This window comes from Uloborus diversus, chromosome 6 (genome assembly GCF_026930045.1).
Source record: "Uloborus diversus isolate 005 chromosome 6, Udiv.v.3.1, whole genome shotgun sequence".
Classification (NCBI taxonomy): domain Eukaryota; kingdom Metazoa; phylum Arthropoda; class Arachnida; order Araneae; family Uloboridae; genus Uloborus; species Uloborus diversus.
Window position 1 is genome coordinate 149218446 of NC_072736.1, and position 22107 is coordinate 149240552.

The following is a 22107-nucleotide window of genomic DNA, read 5'->3' on the forward strand; positions in this document are numbered from 1 at the left end:
TGAACTCCGCTGGCAAGGTTAAAATATCAATCCTCTAGTTTTTTTTTTTTTTTTTTTTTTTTATAAAATTGAATGTTCAAAGTTATTATTGTAATTTAAGATGCATTGGTTGTTTCAACTGTTTTTTGTAAATGTAGTCTTAATCAGTTAAAAATGCCCAAAATTCGTTAAAACAGCTTTAATTTAACTTCACAACATTATAAACAATAATTACAAACGTTTTAAATAAGAATTATCAAGATATGTTGTCAAAATTAGACTTTAAAATTATACTTCAAAACATAAAGAGTCAGTATAAATAAAGAAACACAGGGCTAGAGCAGGGCTGAGAGCAAATGCAAGAACTTAAATATAAACTAACAGGCAATATGTAGCCATTTCCTCATGTTCACACCTACAGTCAAAAGAAAAGTTACATTAAAGTTTGAACTTCAAATCTGTGCTGTAGTTACTGCTTGAAAGCCACTCTCGAATACTAATTTGAAGTTGCTGATACCTCTTCTCCTAAGCTAATATAATTGTACTAAAAATATGTACAATTTTTTTTCGGAATTAAGTTAAAATCAAACTTTTAAACGTTTGAAAATTTTAATATCTTGATCGACGCTGCATTAATTACCCCCTTTTCATCTACTTTTTCATGGTTGAAAATTACTCCAAATGCCAGGGTAATTCGAAACCAGATTGATAATTAATCATTATTTTTAAACAACAACTATTTCGACAACTAGAAATACTTCATTAATTGTTCTTCAGTTTTATTTGATTAGATGCAGTAATACTAATAACATAAGGTAAGGGCAGTTGAAAATCGAGAAAACGATGATTTAAGTTACCCTGAAAAAATTCCTAAACATGCATGAATAAAAGGTTGGACGGAATGACAAGTAATAGATATCACAACCATTAATCAACCATTATTAAATTTCCATGGGTCAGACCATTATTAAAATGTTTTATGAAAAAGAAAAAAAAACTTTTATAGTTAAGAACTGCTGTAACGAATGTTGTATGAACTATCTGCTACACCTATCCAACCTTTTTAAATCAAATTAGTTTGATGTTTCTAATCTTATTGCCCTCTTTTTTTTAGTTTTTTTTTCAATAAAAATATAATTAGATGGAATATTTATTAGTGTAACTTTGGAAAATCTGATCTTTATACATCATTTCCTGTTTAATAGTTTACATCTTTATTGTTTTCTATCTCTTTAGTTTTATTTAAGTCAAAACCTTCTTGTTCCTTTAAAAACCATATAATTTTTTTGAAGTTATTAATCGTGTTTTGGAGATAAAAAATATTTGCGTATTAGAGAATTCTTTGAAAAAGGAAAAAAAAATGCTTGCCAAAGCAAAACAAAAACCCAAACATTTCTTTAAATATTTTATAACAGAGGTAACTAGTAGTTTTCAATTATGGCATTGAAGGGAATTTCATCAACATAGACGATTCATTTCGGGATCCCTTATATATATATATATATATATATATATATATATATATATATACTAGATGACCTGACAGACGTTGTTCTGTTCAAACTTTGTAAATTGAAAAGTTAAAAAATTTCAATCAACTGTCAAATGTTTGAACCATTCTGTTGAAAAAAAATAAGAAAAGAAAAATGTTTTAAGCTGCTATGGTGTCAGAATGCGTTTTTTTTAAATTACAACTTGATTTATCTAATGCCCACTGAGCAGTTGTTTTATTAACTATTTTTCTCCCGTACTTAATGGTTTGCTCCTTTAGCCATACTCAAAGGATAAAAAGCGTCCTCAGATATTAAGTGTAAAAATCTAACTACCCATCTAGAAAAAACGGGAAATCCAGCTGCAACATCCCCCATATGAAAAATAATAAAACAATCGAAAGGATATTGTTTGAAAAATGATAAAAGTAAAAACAGTTCTCTGAATAAGCGAAAATCGCTCATCCCTCCCCCTCCCCCGTCCGATGTAAAATAAACACATTCTTCAACTAAAATGACTAAACTCTTTAAAAACAAAAAACAATTATTTGCAATTTGAAATATTTCGCCAAATAAACAAAAAATACAATAAATTATATTAACAGTAGCTTTAAAATGTAAAGAAATGATCACGCAACTCTATTGTTTATAACCAAAGTCTTCAAGCAACCACGTTACTGTAATCCAGCCGATCAGTGAGCGAAGCCAACTCCGACCGATTAGCGGTCCGATCTTTTGAACGAAAACTTTTTAAACTTCATATATTGCCTAATTTGTTCTCTCCACCAAAGATAAAGATCTTCCACTGCACTGATCTTTTGTGTACAGAACTACCCTGTTGTAATATATCTGGACGAAAATAAAATCTGTTTCGTCTTTAAATTCCATCATCTTTCCTTTTAACAATGTACTGATTAGTTTGATTATCCTTAAAGTATTCTTAACATTGTTGGCAAAACTCAGATGGGTTTGAGCCGAGAAACAAATGTTGCTAGGTACGGTATTTTCTGATCATTTGGTTAGGAAAACCTAAAGCACCGATCCGGTCACATGGTTCAACTACGACGACAGAACACACGTTTTGCGTGAACCTGCCAGTACTTTACTTTAAAATATATCACGGGACTTAAAATTGTTGCCTTCAAGAAATGAAGGCTTCACTCTCTCTCTCTCTACGTTTTATCTATTCTCAATTGACATATTATAGTAGGAAATTTCATTACAAAAAGCAGAACTGGCTTTCTTATTGTCCTTTGGCAACGGGTTAAATATTTATTTTAATTCTTAATAGATTAAAATAAATATTAATCATCTAGGAGTTATAACCATCCAATGTTTAAATTAATTAATTAACAAAAACGTTTCCGATTCTATCCATCACGCTTCGAAACCATGCTTGCCACAACTTAATTACACACAAAAATTTGATCAAAATCGGTCCAGCCGTTTAAAAGCCTTATGGTGACAAACGTCCGCACAGAAGATATATATATATATATATATATATATATATATATATATATATATATATATATATATATATATAGGCTTATTCAAAATATTCCTGCAGTTTTACGTTTAAGAACAATCAAATTTTATTTCAAACATGAGGCAGTCAGAAGCGAAGGGATTTAAATGGACTATTTAAAGTTTTGAGTGAAAGCTAGATTGGCTCTCCAGACTAACTTAGATAGACTAGTTTTTTTTTTTCTTCACGTAATGTTCTATAGCAGCATCTACGAGGAATATCAACTCTTGCCACAACACAGATAATAGTTCTTCTTTTCGTTTGTACTAACTAACTCCATATTATTATTTCCACACTTAGACCCCTTTGCTCTTAAATGCTTCACGTAACGATGTCTGGAGACCAGGTGGTTTGCTCGTTTATGTTTCAAATTATAAGTGCCCAAGTTTGTTAATTTAACAAATCTTTTTGATAAACAGTCAATGAACTAAAAGGTTATTTTTAGTGAGAGTTAAGGTAATTTTAATTAAAAGTTTACGTTTTTGTTAACATTTTCCCCATAAAAATTTTGATTATTTAATATTCAGAGACTTAGAGCTGTTCCGCCAACTAGCCAAAAAAATTTTAAGCGACTTAAAAAATAATTTATTCCTAAATGTTATGTAAATAAATGCAGAAGTGCATGATGTAATTTAATCAAATGTCATCTTCAGTTGAAAAACTGAAAAAAAAGAGGAATTTTTCACAAAAGTAAAGGAGCAATTCGTTACTAGAAAATTATCAGTTCTTAAATTACTTTTCTTGCACTTTCCTAACAAGGTACTATTTTGTGTATTTTGTGTAGCATTACTCACACTTATATATATATATATATATATATATATATATATATATATATATATATATATATATATATATATATGTATGTATATATATATATATATATATTTTTTTTTTTTTTTCAGTAAAATTAGATTTTTGCTTGGATATAGTTTGATTACGTTTTACTTAAATGATTGCTTTTTTTAAACTGTTTCTTCATTGATTTTAATAAGGTTTTAATTTTAAAAACTACTGATTAAATGTAGTGCTGCTTTAGTAACGCATGAAATAAAATACTTACCGCAAAAGTTGACTTTCATGCAATAAAAGAACAAGAGTTTCTCTTGAAAAAAAGCTAAGTCGCATTTTTAAATTCTTTGAAAAGTGATCACACTTATTCCTTGAGTGTAGTCATTGTTTTGCAATAAAAACAACTTAAGGAAGCAGCATGATTTAAAACGTGTTTTCAGTTTGCTTTCATACTTAATAAATAACAAAAAGACCTATTTTTGATCATGCAATTATCACTGCCAAATCCTTTTAGAACAAAAACCAACCAGATGTTTTAGAAAAAAAAATATTCTCCTGAAAGTAATTTCGAGGAAAAATTTATAATATTTTTATTTAAGTCGATGCACCTTATCTCCCCTAAATTAATCTTATTATTTCTTTTTATTCATGTTCAATAGGTAAAGTTTAATGGTGGCTATTATGCACATTTAATAGTTCATTCATTCTTTAATTATACCTTACTTTTCCAAAACATTTTAATGTTCCATCTGAAAAAATAAGTACAACTTAAAAACACTATTTTAGATCATGCCCTTCTCAATGCCGAGTTGTTTTAGAACAAAATCTTTCAGCCCGCAATGTTAATCTGCTGTGACCACATTAAAACTAAGGTATTACAGATTGTTTTCATTGCTTTTAGTTTTACAAACTAGTTGCTAGTGCAAAAGCATACCAACATAATTTATTTTTTTCTACTTATAACTGAAAGATTTTTTGTTGATATTACAATAAAAAGGCCCAAAAAAAAAAAAAAACCATAAATAAATAAATAATAATAAATAAATAAATAAAGCAAGTGTTTTTTTTTAAAGCCTCAAAAACTAATTCGAGTTTTGAAATGAGAGCTGGATAGTTTAAAAAGGAGATTAAAAAACAGTTAAACCTCAAAAAAAAAAAAAAAAAAAATCTGTACACTACTCAAAAACAATTTTATGTTACAATATAATATTCTTTCGTATCCAATCCAAAAATAAAATAACGTACTCTTTGTCAAAGCAATTAAACAAATTTTCAAAACCGTTTCTCGTAATATCAATTCAAAAGTAAAATTGTAATCCACGTGCTTATTAACAATAAACAATCTGTAGTCTGAGCTGATTTTGCAATTTTTGTGGGTCAAATTTCAATGACTATGCTTTCTCACAAAACGTATATAAGAAAAAAGCTCCTGATTTTAAACATGTTTTTCTAAGTAAAATGCCCACTTAGACAATGCCGTGGGAAACAAATACGAAACATTGTAAAATATACGAGTATTCTTCAAATGCTTTCGTTTTCAAAACAATGTGCATTTATAGTCTCTGAATGAAGGAAAATCCCCCTGATGGACGGCTTGAAAACATCAATGTTTTTTGGCTACCATATAGCATTGGCATAACAGCACAGAATGTGGTTCTTGACAACGTATATGTCGCTATGTGATATTACTAAAGAACTTCCAAACATAACGTAAAAGATATTTTACAAAAAATCAAACTGTTTATTACTAAAAATTTCATACATTGAGTAGTGATATATAAAACGAATTTTCTTCTATTATTCATTTGAAAAATGATCTTCATAAACAACCATTTAATTTTTTTTTAGTTTAAAAAGGAAACTAACATGCTTTTGTAGTTTACATAATTTATTTATAATCGAATTAATCATTGCGAGGGAAAAAATAATTATTTACAGGATAGAGAGCTTTGTAAATCGTAACTAAACTTAGGAAAGAAAAAACGTTTTGTCTTTCTTTTTATATTTTTTTCGTTGTATGTTTTATAATAACAATAATTATAGTTTGGAATTGTGGTTAAATACAATTATTGTCCGAAAAACTTTTTTAGCGAAATATCTTTGTTTATTAGTACTTTTTTCAAACCTGCTTTCCTTTTCCTGCAACAACAGCTCAAGATAGGAAATACGTTTTTTCTAAAGTTTTCTATTTTCAAAGTTTATTTCTTTCTTTGCCTAACAGTAATTATATCGTTAATCTAAAAGTTGATTACTTTTTCCAATTACATATTTAAATAATTTCGTAGGAAAAAGAAACTGACCTCTTAAATATTTTAAGGCGGTTTACCTACAGCCGTGGTTTCATTTTCCCGGATCATTTACTAAAATTGGAAACGTTCTTTGTGTTACGGAGAAGATTGCCCTTCTTTTTATTTATACGAAGCATCTCACTCCATTTAAATGATATGAAAATGGATATCCTGGTAATTGGTTTCCATAACTAGTATGTGGATAATACTTCACAAAACTTTCGTTTCCTTTATTTTTGCTCAAACTACTAAGAAAATCGATTAGTACGCAAAAAAGATTACAAATAATACTTGTTCAAAACTTTTTGTACTGAAAAATACTTTTTTTAGAAGGATACTTGATCGATGATCAGCAGATGGCATTTCCATATGTTTACAAAATTATTCTGATTAAAAAAAATACTTTTAATGAAAAATTAGCTTTATGTTTTAGGTTTAAAAAAATGCTAAACATGTTTGACATGTACAAAGACCAAGTGGATTAAATTTTTCAAGTTTAAATTAAGAACTACAAAGATCTGAATCTTCAAAAGTAAAATTGCGATGTCTTATTGATTTATTTTGCGTAGGAATAAACTTATTACACTAGGGCATGGCAACTATAGATGAGTTCCAAGCGTGACACAAGGGACATCAGACACAGATTTTGCTTCAAAAAAAAAAAAAATACATATCACTTTCTAAAACCAAAAAATACAGATAAATCTCTTATTTTAAAGAACAATGCTCAATAAACTGATCTAAAATTGAAATTCCATCCTCATTAACCCTCCGTTTTAAATGAATGAGAATGTAACAGAGGGGACAGAAATGTCAACACAATTTGAAAAGCACTATAATTTATGTAAAAGTCTGTGAATTGAAGCTCTTAAAAAATATATATATATATATTTTTTTTTCCTAAATCAGAATATTACAGGGTAATAATATTATCTCATCAAAAACAACCCTGTTGTAAAAATTTTCCCGCCAAGAAAACCTTTAACTTTTCCGCACAAAAAAAAAAAAAAAAAAAAAAGGAAAAAAAAAAAACCTGCATCCTAAACACAAAAACCCTCAGCCTTAAAAAGTTATGATATCTAGTTTGCCCGCCAAGTATCTGCCAAACTATCATCCTTCCTCTTCTCCTTTTTCATCACAGCTACTTCCATTAGAACCTCCTCCCACCTTCAACTCCTCAGAAACATGGATAGATCTTTTAAATTGTTTATCTTGTTTGGCGGGAAGCTTTTTGCTCACCAAGCAACCACTTCACTTTGAAAAGCGTAAGGCTTTCTTGGCGGGGAAATTTTTACAACAGGGTTGTTTTTGATGAGATATCACATCTTTTTGCATTGATATTATTACTTTGTCTGTATTTTTAGAATTGAGAACTTCAAGTCAGAAAATTGTCAATTGAAACAACGCTATTTTGTGTTTTTAAGGAACAATAATAGCTAGCCTAATTTTACGTCAAGTTATTTTCTGACTATTAAGATTCTATGTTCGTTTTGCGAGAAGTGGGCGGTTTAAATTTTATTGCAATCCTCGTATCCTCTCTGTTGCAAAGAAAACTTTTTGGATAATAAAATACTATATTTTAAATTATATTGTTTTCGAGTATTTTACAACTTCGAAATAAATTCCATTACAGTTTCTTTATTTGACAGATTATTCAACATTTTCATGAAGGTTTCTTTAAATGTTTTACAGCTTGAGGGCTGTTTTAATCTAGCTTTTCGCCTTTCGTTTAATTACATTTTTTCCTAAATCGTGAATTATTTTACGTTTTATGGGATAATTTTAATTGTTTGGTGATTTATATTTTCTTTGTGTTGTTTAATACCTAGTTTTGTTTAAAAGTTCATTTAAAAAACGAAATAACGCATGTTATCACCAAGCAAAAAAAAAAAAAGCCATTAAATATTTTAAATTTTAATGTGTCAGAAGATCTATACAACTGTACTTGACGTCAAATCGCAGATATCCCAAATTTGGCACAGCTACTGCGTATGCGCGTGGACGCTCATTTCAAAAGTCTTGCTTAAATTAATTGCAAAAATTTTGTCTGTTAACAAATTACTGCAAAACACGGATATCCACACACATATATAATATATATTTCAATTCATAATGTGTTATGTTTGTGAAAAATGCATTAATTTAGAAAATAAGCAAACCAATAAATAAGTGCTATTCTTCGCTCTCAATTATAAAGTTAGATGTATCATATACATATGCGTAAAGTTAGACATATTATGTCACGCAAAATATTTTCATGGTTTAACCCCACTTTCGCCGACATTTAAGATTTCTTCCCCTTAAATATATCAAAACTGAAAAACAGGAAGAAAAGAAATTTCGTATCGGCGAAATTGGGGTTGGGGGGGGGGCTGTATTTTAATCTTATTATTTAATGTTTCGCTGCTTAAATATAAACAAACTACATAAAATCTGAAAACAGAAAGCCCAATGAGCTAAGTCTGTGCACATGCGCAGTCGCTGTGGCAAATTTGTGATATCCGCGATTTAACGTCTAGGATGGACTGTTGGATCTGTTTTATTAGTCTTGATTAAATTTCATTTCCAAAGACAACTTTTGAATAATCGTTAGATCTGTTCTAACCTTGCAATTGCAGTCCGAGATAAACAAACCCTATGAGCTGAGAGTAAGTACATAAGAAGTTAGGGAAAATTAATAATTTTCAAATTTTGATTACTCCATCCATGGATATCCCTGGGAGTTGAATTTTTGTATATGTACTCAATGGCCCCCCAAGAATATGTATACAAAAAATCATTACCGTAGCCCCCCGGGGGGTTGTGATAGAACCCCGGGAAGGTACAATTTGGGGGGTAAAACGAGGAGGAAGAGGAGGGGGTTCAAATGGCACAAAAGGCACATCAGTAGGGCACAAGGAATGTGTGTGCGAAATTTCAGCTTGATTCCTTTTTTCGTCTGGGCCCTGTCAAAGAAAGCGAAAACGTTTTTGAACAGCGATTTTCTAACTTAAATTCCTCCTCCCCCTGATGGTCCAAGGAATTGTACTTTGGTTTACGTCGTCAGGGGCCATTAGAGATTGAGTATACCAAAAATCAACTCCGGAGGGGGGGGGGGGGTCTTCATAGGGCTGAGATACAGAGGGGTGAAAAACCCAGAAAACCCCAACTTATTCTGTCATGTAAACTTGTTCTTGGTCGCTTTTATTTTGTTTCGTCTTTGGCGGTATATTTGCTTTTGTTTGCTGCTGACGTTTGGTCTCCTTGGCGGCCGGGACGCTCCCGCGTCCCGGCCGCCTATTCTATTCAATATTTCTATGGATCACATAGAAATATTGGATTCACGGATAATGAATCCGTGAATCCATAGAAATATGGATTCACGGGACGCTCCCGCGTCCCGTGATCCATAGAAATATTTTAATCATTACCTTATTTTATATAAATGTGAAAACTAGAGGGTAACAGAGGGGACAGCATTCCAACAAAATATCAAAGTAAAAAATGACTTATGTTGTTTAAAGTTGGAGTAGATAGGAGTGTTGTGATGATGTATGACATCTAAACACATGTCGTATCATTATCAGAAGTATCCACCAGTAGGGGGGGGGGGGGCAAATTGGTTCAAGTTGCACCACTGAAACTTTGAGGGGGGATATTTTTAGAGGGTTTTTGTTATCATTTAGGGGGAAGGGTGCTCTGTAGCAATGGAGGAGATATGCCATCAACCTTGGGGAGAGGGGGGGCAATACATTTTCGGCGAAGCTTATGTTCAAGTTTGGCAAGTTTATAAATAAAGTTTTACTCATATGAGATATAACTAGTTGAAATTCAGGCCAAAAATTGGGGATATTTTAGAAAAAATCATTAAAAAAATTTAATTTTCAAAGTAGATAAAAATCTCGAAGACCAAAACAGATTAGTAAGACAATAAGTTTAAAGGAAAAACAGTTGTTTAATTCATTCAACGTTGCTTTCCAAAGCAAAAGCAGTTCATTTCTGTATTCATTCTACAGTTGGATGATATAAAAAGCAACAGGGAATCAAAAACTAAGAAGTGCAGTTTTTTAAAAAAAAGTAATTGACAATTTGTTTAAACTACCAAACTGAAAGCGATTTCACGGTTTAAATTGAAGATACATTTGAAAAAATAAGAATTGTGATAAATACAGTGTTTGATGCGTGGGAAAGAGAACTTAAACATCATGTACTTGTATAGTAAAATACCAAAGCTTATTATTGTAAAGTGATGAGATTCGTCTCCAAAAATTTTCTGGAAAAAAAATACATGAAACAGTAGGCTAATTTTTTAAGAAATTAAAAATTTAGTAGCAGCAAAATTCAAGGTTTTTTTTTTTATCATATTGGGGCAGACATGCCTGACTAAATGGACCCTAAGTGGCATTAAAATCCTGTCATAAAAAATGTCAGTTTTTCTGTTCAAATCCCCTCGGGCAAAATAAATTCATTTGTTCCACTGTCCTCGGGATTATCTAAATTTTAAGGAAAGATAACTTTAAGGTAGAGTAAGAAAAACTTAAAGGCCACTTATTTGTAGAGTGAAAAATAAGGAGCTTATAAGGTGATAGTAGAAAAATTTCAGGTATTTAAGGGCCCTTATTTTCTTTTCTTAAGAAAGCAGTGAGTTAATAAGAAGCATACGAACCCTGATGTGATCAAATACTGAGGAAACTGGTTTAAACAAGATGTTATTACCCATTTATACTTTCTGGAATCCCTTATGAACAGTGTCAGCAAGTGAGATTTTATAAAAAAAAAATCCAATGTCGAGCTGCAACAGAGAGGACATTCTAGTTGCATCGCCCCTCCCCTGTGACAAATCCATGTCCCTTCTGTAACGGCTATATTTCTTCTTATTAGTAAAAAAAAATTCAAATTATTACAAAATATGATTAAAGTATTAAATTTTACTGTGTATATCTATTTTTAAGTTTGAACTATTTAATATTTTGCATAAAGTAAACTTATTTAAATTTTGTAACAGAGGGGACAAAATTTCTAGAATGCTTTCAAATTTTAAAAAATAAAAATAATTGTTAAACAAAGAAAATCACTGCTCAAATATACTCAGAAACAATAAAAATTCATGCATAAAATAAAACTGTATGAAAAATCACTATATTGTAAACGTGTATTGCTGTTTTAAAAAGCCACATTTTAAAAGTAAAAATCAGGATAAGAAATGTCTCTATTCGTCTCAAATTTTAGACATAACTATGAATATCTGTCAAAAACAGTCACTCAATTCAGAAACTTCAATAAAGTTCCTGCAAAATAACATCAAATACAAAGGTATTGCTTTAAGTTCAGAAAACCATGTGGTGGTTTCAGTTGTTGTGGAATGACACTATACCATTGATTTTTTTTTGAGCAATCACGATTGCTTATTGCTTTCATTTGATTGTTTTGATGTCCTATGATTTTATTTTCCGCCCGCCACCCTCTGCAGCATCACCGTCGACTGGCTCCTCACGATTTTGCTCCTCTAGCGAAAACCGTCTCCAGGTTTCGTCAATATCCTACACTTACACGCATATATACACGCACCTACACACACGCACCTACACACACATATATACACCTACACACACACAAATACATACACACATACACAAACACACACACACACCTACACACTCACACACACACACCTACACACTCACATACACACAACTACTCACACACTCATGCCTGCACACAGACACAAACACATATGCCTACACACACATACACATACCCCCTACACACACACACATACCCCACACACATAAACACACATGCCTGCATACACACACACTCGTGATTAAGAAAAACGTAATTTGAATTGAAGATGACAAAATTCAAATTATTATTTTTTTTTCTTCTTCAGTACAAGTTATATTTTTTGTTATTCATAACTTGAAACATTAGCATGTCTGGAACAACGACTAAATCATACAGCTGTAATAAACAAAGCTATGGGGTGTGATATTAATGTCTAAATAAACAACAAGCACACAAGAAGGTAGTCAAAAAATAATCAAGTCAACTTCCTCGTATGACCATCTTTATTTCTTAGCTTTACGGTTTTTTTAATGATTTCTTTTAAAGTAATACATCTTGGAGTCATTACAATATATTTTACGAAACTGTGTTTGGATAAGCATTATATTTATTAGTAAAATGTTAAGAGTATGTTCTACGTTTATAAACAAAGTTTGCTTAGGTATTTTTTATTTTTTTAAATTTTTCTAAGTAATTGATCTCAAAAATTATGTTTTCTCTAAATATACAGGTAAATAAATGCACAGATTGTTGCAGGTAATAATAGTAATCATTTAGCTAGAAAAAAAAACATTTTTGAGGTGAGTACAGAAGCAAAAACTCCTTAGAGTTTAAGAATTGATTTTTTCAAGGAAGCATTTTTTTGAAATTTTCTTTTAATTTTTGAAAATTGGATGATGATTTTTGAATAAGTGTGCATACAAAAGTTTTAAAAAATTACAATTTTACTTAAATTAAAAAAAAATGTTTTGAACCCCCCTTTAAAGACGAACAAGTACTAAGTGTGTAAAACTTAACATTTTGAGTAAATATCATCGCATTAGAGAAACAGTGGGGTATCTAAGTGTTATTCCTGAGATTATATGTCTTACTATTGCTCTTAGGCAACGATATATTGGAGTTGGTACATTCAGTCATGTACCAGTACTCTTAATCAGCAATATCACTTGTTACGCGTACCTGTTATATTTTTTCCATCTAATCAATAGCGATTTGAATCATGTTTCCCTATGATTTTCTAAATAGCTTTTGGTTATTAAGAAGACACTTTTAGGGTTCGTATCACTTAAATAACACTCAAGAACATCTTATTAAATTTAACAAGATTTGTTTTATTTTAATGGTGCTGAAACTAAAATATGTACTGATATTCGTGCAGCAACAGCAACGTGAACTGAATCATAATTGAACATAAACTTTTATTAAAGTTTTAAAACCAACATCTAGTAAAATATAGGTCTAATATTTTTTTAATTATCTTTTTCGTTTTTTATTACACGTAAAATAGTTTTCAATATTTATTTTTCTTAGAATTTAAAATGTATGTCATCCAACGTATTTTTCAACAAAAAGAAATAACAACTAAAAATATAACTGTGATCTTAATGTGAAAAGCGTATGTCTAGAAAAGAATAATAATAATGAAAAAAAAAATGGATACACCGATAGGCTGTTTTTTTTCCCTAAGTTTCTATTTGCCAAGCTATCCATATATGTAATCACTATCAAATCTATTATTGATGGTGAAATTGGAGTTTTTAACAGAATTCAGACCTGAGAAGAGTCTTCAGAAAGAAAATGTTTTGATGAATAATGCAATGTTAGAGAAAAAAAGTCCTTTGTAATGATATGTAAAACTCTAGCGAATGTAGGTTGTGCAGTGTATGTTTCTGTATTTCATATATCTCAAAGCATAATGTAGATGTAAAAATGTTTATTTTCGTGAGAGAGGAGCACATTTTTGAAACACAAATCCAAAAATATGTAGAAAATGATGTCTCAATGATTCAGCGAAACAAACGATCGAGTGGAAAATATATTTGTTCTTTGTTTTCAATCTTTTCTTCATAATTTTCTGCTGATAGGGAAACAGGCGTATTTCGATCTGTCTGTCCCTTTTAGCAACTTTTGTAGGAATATTTCTATTGAAATAAATACTTTTTCTTTCTCTAGAAAGACCTCAGTCTGTTAGACAAGAACCACATTAGAAATACGAAGCATTTATTTTACTACGTTATTTTTCTTTTGGGTAGACCGGGGCACGTTTACGCATTGCCCTTTTTTCGAAAACGAATTATAACTGGAGAGCCAACAGTCAACCCAGATTGATGCTGCTCCCCAACAAATATTCTCACAAGTTTTTGAGCATCAGTCGAACTTTGGTTTAGCATGCGGATATTAAAATCTGTTTTCTACCAAGTCGAGTAAACTTTGTGTTGAGCGTTTTGAAGCTTATTTATAAATAAATAATACTTAGTTAAGAACAAATAAATATATAAAAATAATCAGAATTTTATCATTTTCTGAGAATTGTATTTGTGTGGACAGAAAAATTATGAAATTTTTTTGTACATTAAAAATAAATCAAAACTTGCCGACGGGGCACGTTTCCGCATTTTTGTCGGGGCACATTTACGCACGTTCTTAATATGTCTTACTACTCTGTGTTACTTCTAAACGGGCCTCGGACGCTTTTTTTGCTCTGTACTGTTTCAAACCTTTAAAATTTTCAGGTTATTTAGTTTAAAAAATAACCATTAATTTTAAATTAAGTAAAAGATTTCTATCTTATAGCTTACAATCATAGAGTGATGTCTTCAGTTGTTCAGCTTAAACTTTATGCACTACTCAGCCTCTGATACATTTTTTTATTTTAAAGATGGTAAGGCATTATGTTCAAACAGAACCACGTTAGATGTCAAAATAATGAAAAGGTTTATCAATAAATCAAGTATTTTATCCAGTAAGCCTTCCACATCATCACATATGGACTACCCCAACTGATACCATTTGAAAAAGTAGTACCAAAGCTTAGGAACCAGGAAAGGAAAAAAAATAAGAGGATTCTCACAATCCTTACTGATACTCCGATTAAAGAAGCTCTCAGACAAGAGCAGTTAGACAAGAGTATGTTTACAAAGTAGAGACTTCCGCTTGCATCAATTGTTTGAAAGCGCACAACCAATCGAAAAAAGGACAAGACACGGTTCAACGTCTTAGATGTCAAAACGCAGTCCCATGACAAGTATGCGAAAAGAAATACTTGATTTTTGTTAGTAAAATCTAACAGTGGTGAGAAGATGACTAAATAGTTTCTGTTTTTAAGTAACAATAAGTCCTATCGCTTAAGTTTAGCCAATTAAATGATCTTTAATTATTTGTGATTGTCTTAGTTTTTAAGTGTTTTTAGAGAAATAAAATATTTAAATTTGGTTAAATAGCAATTTCACTTACTATTTGATATCATTTTTAATATGCGTGAACGAGCCCCACTCGATGTGTAAACTTGCCCCGTGTACGGGGCAAGTTTACGCAACCGACTTGGGTGGGAAAAAACATTTTTTACGGTTAAAAACTCAAGCTGAGCTACAACTGAATGTACAAATTTTGACTATATTAACTGCTTCATAAAACCACAATGTCTAAATTTTACTGGGTTCAAGCATAAAAATCAGAAATTTGATTGAAAAAAATCCTCGTAAATGTGCCCCAATCTACCCTATATTAGTTTTTTTTCAAGACGTTCATGACAGTTAACATTAGCCCTTACCAAAATTTCAATCGTATAAATCCTGATCTACTAGGCTACGAATTTTGCTAAAAATCTAGATTGTGAAAAAAAAGGAGGAGGTATAATTTCCATTAAGCGGGTTCGACTGTACTTAAATCTTCGTGAATCAACGAATTGCACGAAAGTATTTATTGGTATACATGAAATATACTACCAGCTCAGTCATTCCAGCCGAGGTCTGCAGTTTCGTGATTATTAGCACTCATCAGCCCGGCATAGAAAGTGACTGAGCTGGAGGTGGAAAACCACTTCCACCTTGTAACTTACTAAAAATGTTCCTTGTAATTCTTTGTAAAATACTAAACATATTTCCTTGTAATTTACTAAAAATATTTACTGGTGTTTTGTCATACGTGAAAGTAATGATAGTTGTAAAAAGTTGTATTAGTTTAAAGATTTGGGAAAACTAATATGACATACTTAGAGCAGGAATTAGTAAATGGAGGGAGCAAGTCCAACTATTGACTTAGCAAAAACTGAGGCAGTGACCCCAAGTCACATGACTAAACAAGGACGAATGACTGACACGTTTTGCGAGAGGTTAGCAAAATAAATCTGATTTCTTCTTGGAGTCTTTAATTCACGAGAGAGAGAATGAAAGCATTCCCTCTCTCCAATTTATCTTTTCTGAATGGTGGCGTAAGGTAGTGAACAATAGTGAGCAATTCTCCAATGTGCCATTGGAGGCTTTCAATCCACGGACCTTTATGATGTAATCCAGTGCTCTACCGCTGAGCCAAAAGGACTTAGCTCAAGGCTAGGGGCAACGTCCGGTTATGTGATCTTTGAGTTTACACTGTAAAAAAAAATCCGGAAACGTTTCTGAGTATATCGTGCAGCTGTGGTTCATGAAAGTTTCAAAAACGTTTCTGAGTATTTCGGAATCCTATTTCTGTAATTTTCAGAAACGTTTCTGAGTATTTCGGAATCCTCCTTCCGTAATTTCCAGAAATGTTTCTGAGTATTCTGTGCAGCTGTGGTTCATGAAAGTTTCGAAAACGTTTCCAAGTATTTCGGAATTCTCTAAATAATTTTCAAAAACGTTTCCCAGAATTTCGGAATCCTTTTTCCGTGATTTTTTTCTAAAATACAATTTTTTATTACAGTATTGCATACCATATCAGTTTCAATTCTTTCATATCTAAGAGCAATAATACAAGCAATTTTAGAATCATTCGTGGATTTTTTTTTTGTAATTTCTAATGACAAATAGCATGGTTAACAGCATAACATATGCACAGTTATAAATTTTTGAAAAATTATGAAATAATCTACTAGTTTCACTCCTAATCACAAAATCGTCGGGGAATTGGAGTGGGGGTACCTTCTGAAAAGTGGGGATTGTTTGTTAAACAATCTTAAACTTCAGTTTTTCTCTCAATATTTTCAGGACAAAACTATCAACATATTGTATTTTTAATGCAGAACTTAAAAACATATCTTGTTCTTGTATCAAACTTGATAGCTTTTATCTTCGGATAAAATTTGACAGGACTTACCTACCCTTCGCGTTCCGGAATTCGTTCACCTCAAGTCAATTTCTCTGACGAACAAAGTGTACCGAAAAGTACCAACAGAGAAATTGATGAATTTAAATATGACACCAAGTCCCCCTGCTGGAACCATTCGGGTTGATTCTTCTGTTCTTGCCCTTTTCCAGCTCATCACAAATATAAATACTTATTCAAAATAGGTTACTGATTTTATTTTTACAGTGTGCGCAAAATGCAATATATATTTTATTTATTAAAACATTGAACTCTATTACATGATTATTCCATTTCATATATACGAGAATCCCCATCCCACCATAAGAGTGATGGTGCACCCATAAAATGCTATAGAGCGCCCCCCCTTAAAAAAGCAACCCCCTGAAAATGTCAATGGCACAGTCTGCGTGGTGAGCGCCCCTCGTCTTCTCCCCATATGTACATTGTATACAGGGGCGGATACAGAAAAATCTTTTGGAGGGGGCACGGGAAATTAAATACCCCCCCCCCCGCCTTCGATGTTTCATAACAAAGTTTTGACGTCTTTATTTTTAAATGTGCGTGTTTATTTATTTATTTAATATTATTTATTCATTTTTTAGGATTCCTTAAGGTCAATGAATCTACTTCTAAGTACATGAATATTATGCACTAATATACTTTGAATGTGGACGGAATACATCTTTAACGTTTCAAGCCATTTAAATACTAAACCCAATATAATGTCACCAAGATGCTGGACAATGAGCGGCATTACCTAGGAACATTGTCATAATGATTATAACACGAGGGCAAGGTTAATAAATAAACCCATACCTCTCTTGAGTTTTTTAAAATTAATTTAATCATAACTTCATAACATAGACAAAATTCACTGAAGAATTCAGAAACTATTTCTGTGTGAATTTCAAAACAATTGCTGATTTGTTCTTAAAGCCATGATACAGTTGAGATAACATATTGATACTACGTGCCGTTTCTATTAAAAATCATGGTTTTTCTAAGAAACTACCACATGATTTCTTTCATTTTGCATCTTTTATTAGCTGAAAAAGAAATCTATTATTTCGCAAATAGGTTCCTAGAACAAAATGCCTCTTTTAGGTGCGGCTACACATTTAAAAAAAATGTTAATTATTGATTCCATCAAAGAAGAATTAATGGACCAATCGCGATAATGCGATCTCTTGAATTTGAAGCCAATGAGTTAAATGTATTCTGCAACTCTGGGCCTCTGACTCCAGTAATACTTCTTTAGCAAACAAAAATGCTTTTATTCAAAATATGCTGTGTGTGTGTGCTTTCTGTTCTTTTTAATTAGCTACGTAAAAAAAGTGTAAAGGAAAGGTCAGTTAAAAAGTAATAAATGAAATAGTGAAATTAATTAATCCTTTTGGGGGGGGCACGTGCCCTCTGTGCCACCCCTAAAATCTGCTACTGATTGTATATTAATAACATAGTTTTTTAAAAATGATCACTTTTAAAACAATGACATGAAATAATATTACTTTTTATTTTGGCATGTAAATGCAGCTGTTAAATTTTTGCCACTGACTCATTCCTCCTGACTGTCCTACATTAAACTAGTATGCATGCAGTAGGTACTGTCCTGAGGAAGACAAATTAAAGGGACTTGTTTCTTAATTTAGCCGAGGTAAAAAACCCCTACTTTTAATTTTAGGTATAAGCTCTTGTTTATTGCATATAGTTTAGCATATGGTGCGTTTGGCCCATGTAATGCATATATTAGAGCTTAAACACTCTCTATTTAGTAAGTAGTTTAATATCTTTTGGTCTTTTGACCATATTTATCGAATCTTCCACGGCTGATGAGCTCCGAATTCAACCTTTCAACTTTATTCTAATAATTCTTACTTTTAATTTTCTTTTTCTCATTGCTATTCATTGCTTGTGTATTTCATATGTTTACAAAAATATATTATTGAGAAATAATTCTTGTTTGTTATATTTGCAGCTTCTTTCCCTTAAGGGCAGGTACATTGCAACTAAAATAAATCGTACTAATGAAGCTCTGCTGAGATAAATAATATTTCATGTATAATATAAATTATAAATCAGAGTATCATATACATTATAAATCAAAGTATCATATAAATTATAAGTCAAATACTTTAATATGGTGTAAAAATACAAAATTATTTATTTTATTAAGTCTTTTTTTTTTTGCTTTTGGTAAAATTGAGGCTCGTAAAACAAAAAAAAAAATGAGGACACTTTTAAATACATATATGAATCTATTTGTTAAAGAAATTAATACACATTTAACTAATTTAAAGCGTTTCGCTAATGCAAATATTTAAAGAGATATCGTCATTTAGATAATACTGAAGCACTATGTTCCTAATTACAAGAGATAGTTTTTTTTTACTTCATGACTTCATACTATATAGCTACACTGTTTACAAGAGAATGAAAACATGCAACCTTAAAGACGAACTATCGAACCTGACAATTTTCATATTATAAAAATTTAATTCGTAATGCTTGATACATAAATGTTCAGCCAAATATTAACTGAGATTGACACATAAAAACAAAGTACACAATAACACTTATTTAAAGTTTTTTATAATCTTCAATTCATAAATTTTACAGAATAAAACTAGACACACTTGCACTTTAAATAAGTGTTCTATGTAATGTAAAATATTTTCAAATTGCAATAGTTCACAACGAAAAAATGATACTGAGGAAAATAGTTTTTTTTAACGAGATTTATATGAACTAAATCACTTTAAAGTAATAGAGTTGCAAAGCGACTTACCTATTCGTCGGTGGTGGTCTTTTGCAGGCTTTGGTCACCAAAAAGGTGATTTTTATGACAGAATAAAATTCTGCCTACAAAAATTACCCATTTGGTAGAAAGAAGAAAAGTATCCAAGAAAAAATTACCTACACAAGTTATGCGACGCAACGAATTTACATGGCGTCCTCTTGGCAGTTATTTGGTTTTTAATTTCAGTTTGTATTCCTTCCACGAGCATGCGTCGAGAAGTTGCACTTCGTACTTAAAAATAAGTGACATAGCTTCAAATTCAATCTCATGACGATACATTAGCAAGAAAATATAAGACTTTAAAATTATCTTCGCAGTGAATTCATGCGAGGAACAAAACTTCTACTAATGGCCTTGATTGAGTGTTACTTCGCACATGAGTCATCACTTCCATTTACTTTTCTAGAGAGAAGAACAGCTTATTGCTTTAGATCAGAAACGCATTTGACAGGAGGATTTTGTTTATTCCAAAGAATTTTTTCTCTGAGACAAAAAAAAAAAAAATCACCGATTTTTTTTCTTGCGCAATAAGATTCTTGGTTTTCATTGCGTACTTTCACGAGTTTCAGTTTGGATTTGGTGCTGGACTATAAAATTGCCGTGTGAACTGCGCAGGCGTCGACTCTTACTTTCTTGTTAAACGGGAAAGGTATTTGATAAGAGCAGAAAACTGCTGAGGGCGTACGAATCTGTTTATTACGGAAAGCTTTTTTGTATATTCAGAGAGCTTTCCGAGATTTTTTACAGTGTACAACTAACATATCAAATTACAACTAACTACCAAAATTGCGTTTCAAATTAAAAAAAAAACGAGCTGATGTGTGCATCACATGGCTTCCTTTTACTCCAATTTAATGTCATTTTCTCATTATTGGCAGTTTTAATATGATTCAATAGTTTACTCTCTAAATATCACCAACAGTGGCCAAATTGCAACCAGACTAAAAAATAAATGAATAAATAAATATTTAAATTAATTAAATCGCCAAATTTGTCACCAAATTGGCGACAAAACTTAGCGACCAAAAGACTGCCGATATATCGCCAGTTGTCCAATAAATTATAACACCACGTGAGTTTACATCGAAATTAACAATGATTCCCCCCCCAAAAGGGGCAAAAGACCCCCTTTGGAGCCTACGAGTGCAATCAAAAAGGAAGGTGCACAACTAGACCATACTAGGAGTCTACGTACCAAATTGCAACTTTCTAGGACATCCCGTTCTTGAGTTATGCGACATGCATACACACACGCACATACGCACATACATACGTACATACAGACGTCACGAGAAAACTCGTTGTAATTAACTCAAGGATCGTCAAAATGGATATTTCGGGTGTATGTACGTTCCTAGGCACATATCCACGTGTGGTCGGGTTAAAAAAAATACTCAACTTTCATTTGGGGTTGAGCAAAATGGAAATTAAGGCCGATCTTGGGGTGAAATTTTTTCGCGAATTCAAAGTTCCTTTTTTATAAAAAGGAAATAAAAATACTGTACTTACACGAAAAAAAAAACGAGCTCATGTTTACATTACATGACTTTCTTTTACGCTAATGTCATAATAATAGTGCCCTGAAGCAAGGAAACAGTTTAAGTGTTTTCACCCCTAGTTTGTTACGAATCAAAGCAAGAAAAAAAAAAAAAAGTTTTACACAGATTAATTTTCCCAACATTGGCAATTTTAATGTGATTTAATGGTGAACTCTCTAAATATTACCAATAGTGGTCAAATTAAAACAAGATTTTTTTTAAAAAATGCCAAACTTGCGACAAAACCTGGCGACCAAAAGCCTGGAGGAATATCGCCAAGTACCTGCCAAATTATAACACCACTTGAGTTAGCATTAAAATTAACAATGATGTTCCCCAAAAAGGTGCAAAAGACACCTTTCCGAACATCCGAATGCAATCAAAAAGGGAGGTGCAGAACTGGACTCCACTAGGACTCTACTTACCAAATTTCAGCTTTCTATGGCATACCGTTTTTGAGTTATAAATACGAACGATATAAATACGAACATACATACGGACGTCACGAGAACAAAAGAAACTCAATATTCATTCGGGGGCGAGTAAAATGGAAATTAAGGCCGATTTGTGAGTGATATATATATATATTTTTTTTTCGCGAAGTGCAACGAAGGGCACAAAAATGTATTAACTACGTTCGCCTTTTCATTCTTTTTTAGTATTTATGTTAGTCGTATCTGTTTATTTTTCTATGAAACAATTCATCCGAATACAAAGATAATATATAAATTACTAGCGGTACCCGCACGGCTTTGCCCGTACTGGAAAATTAAAAAGTCATTTGGTTCGACTGTATATTTACAGATAATGGATGATGAATTTCTCGCCAATATGCTATGGTAATTTTCTCGTCCACGTTATGGTAACATTT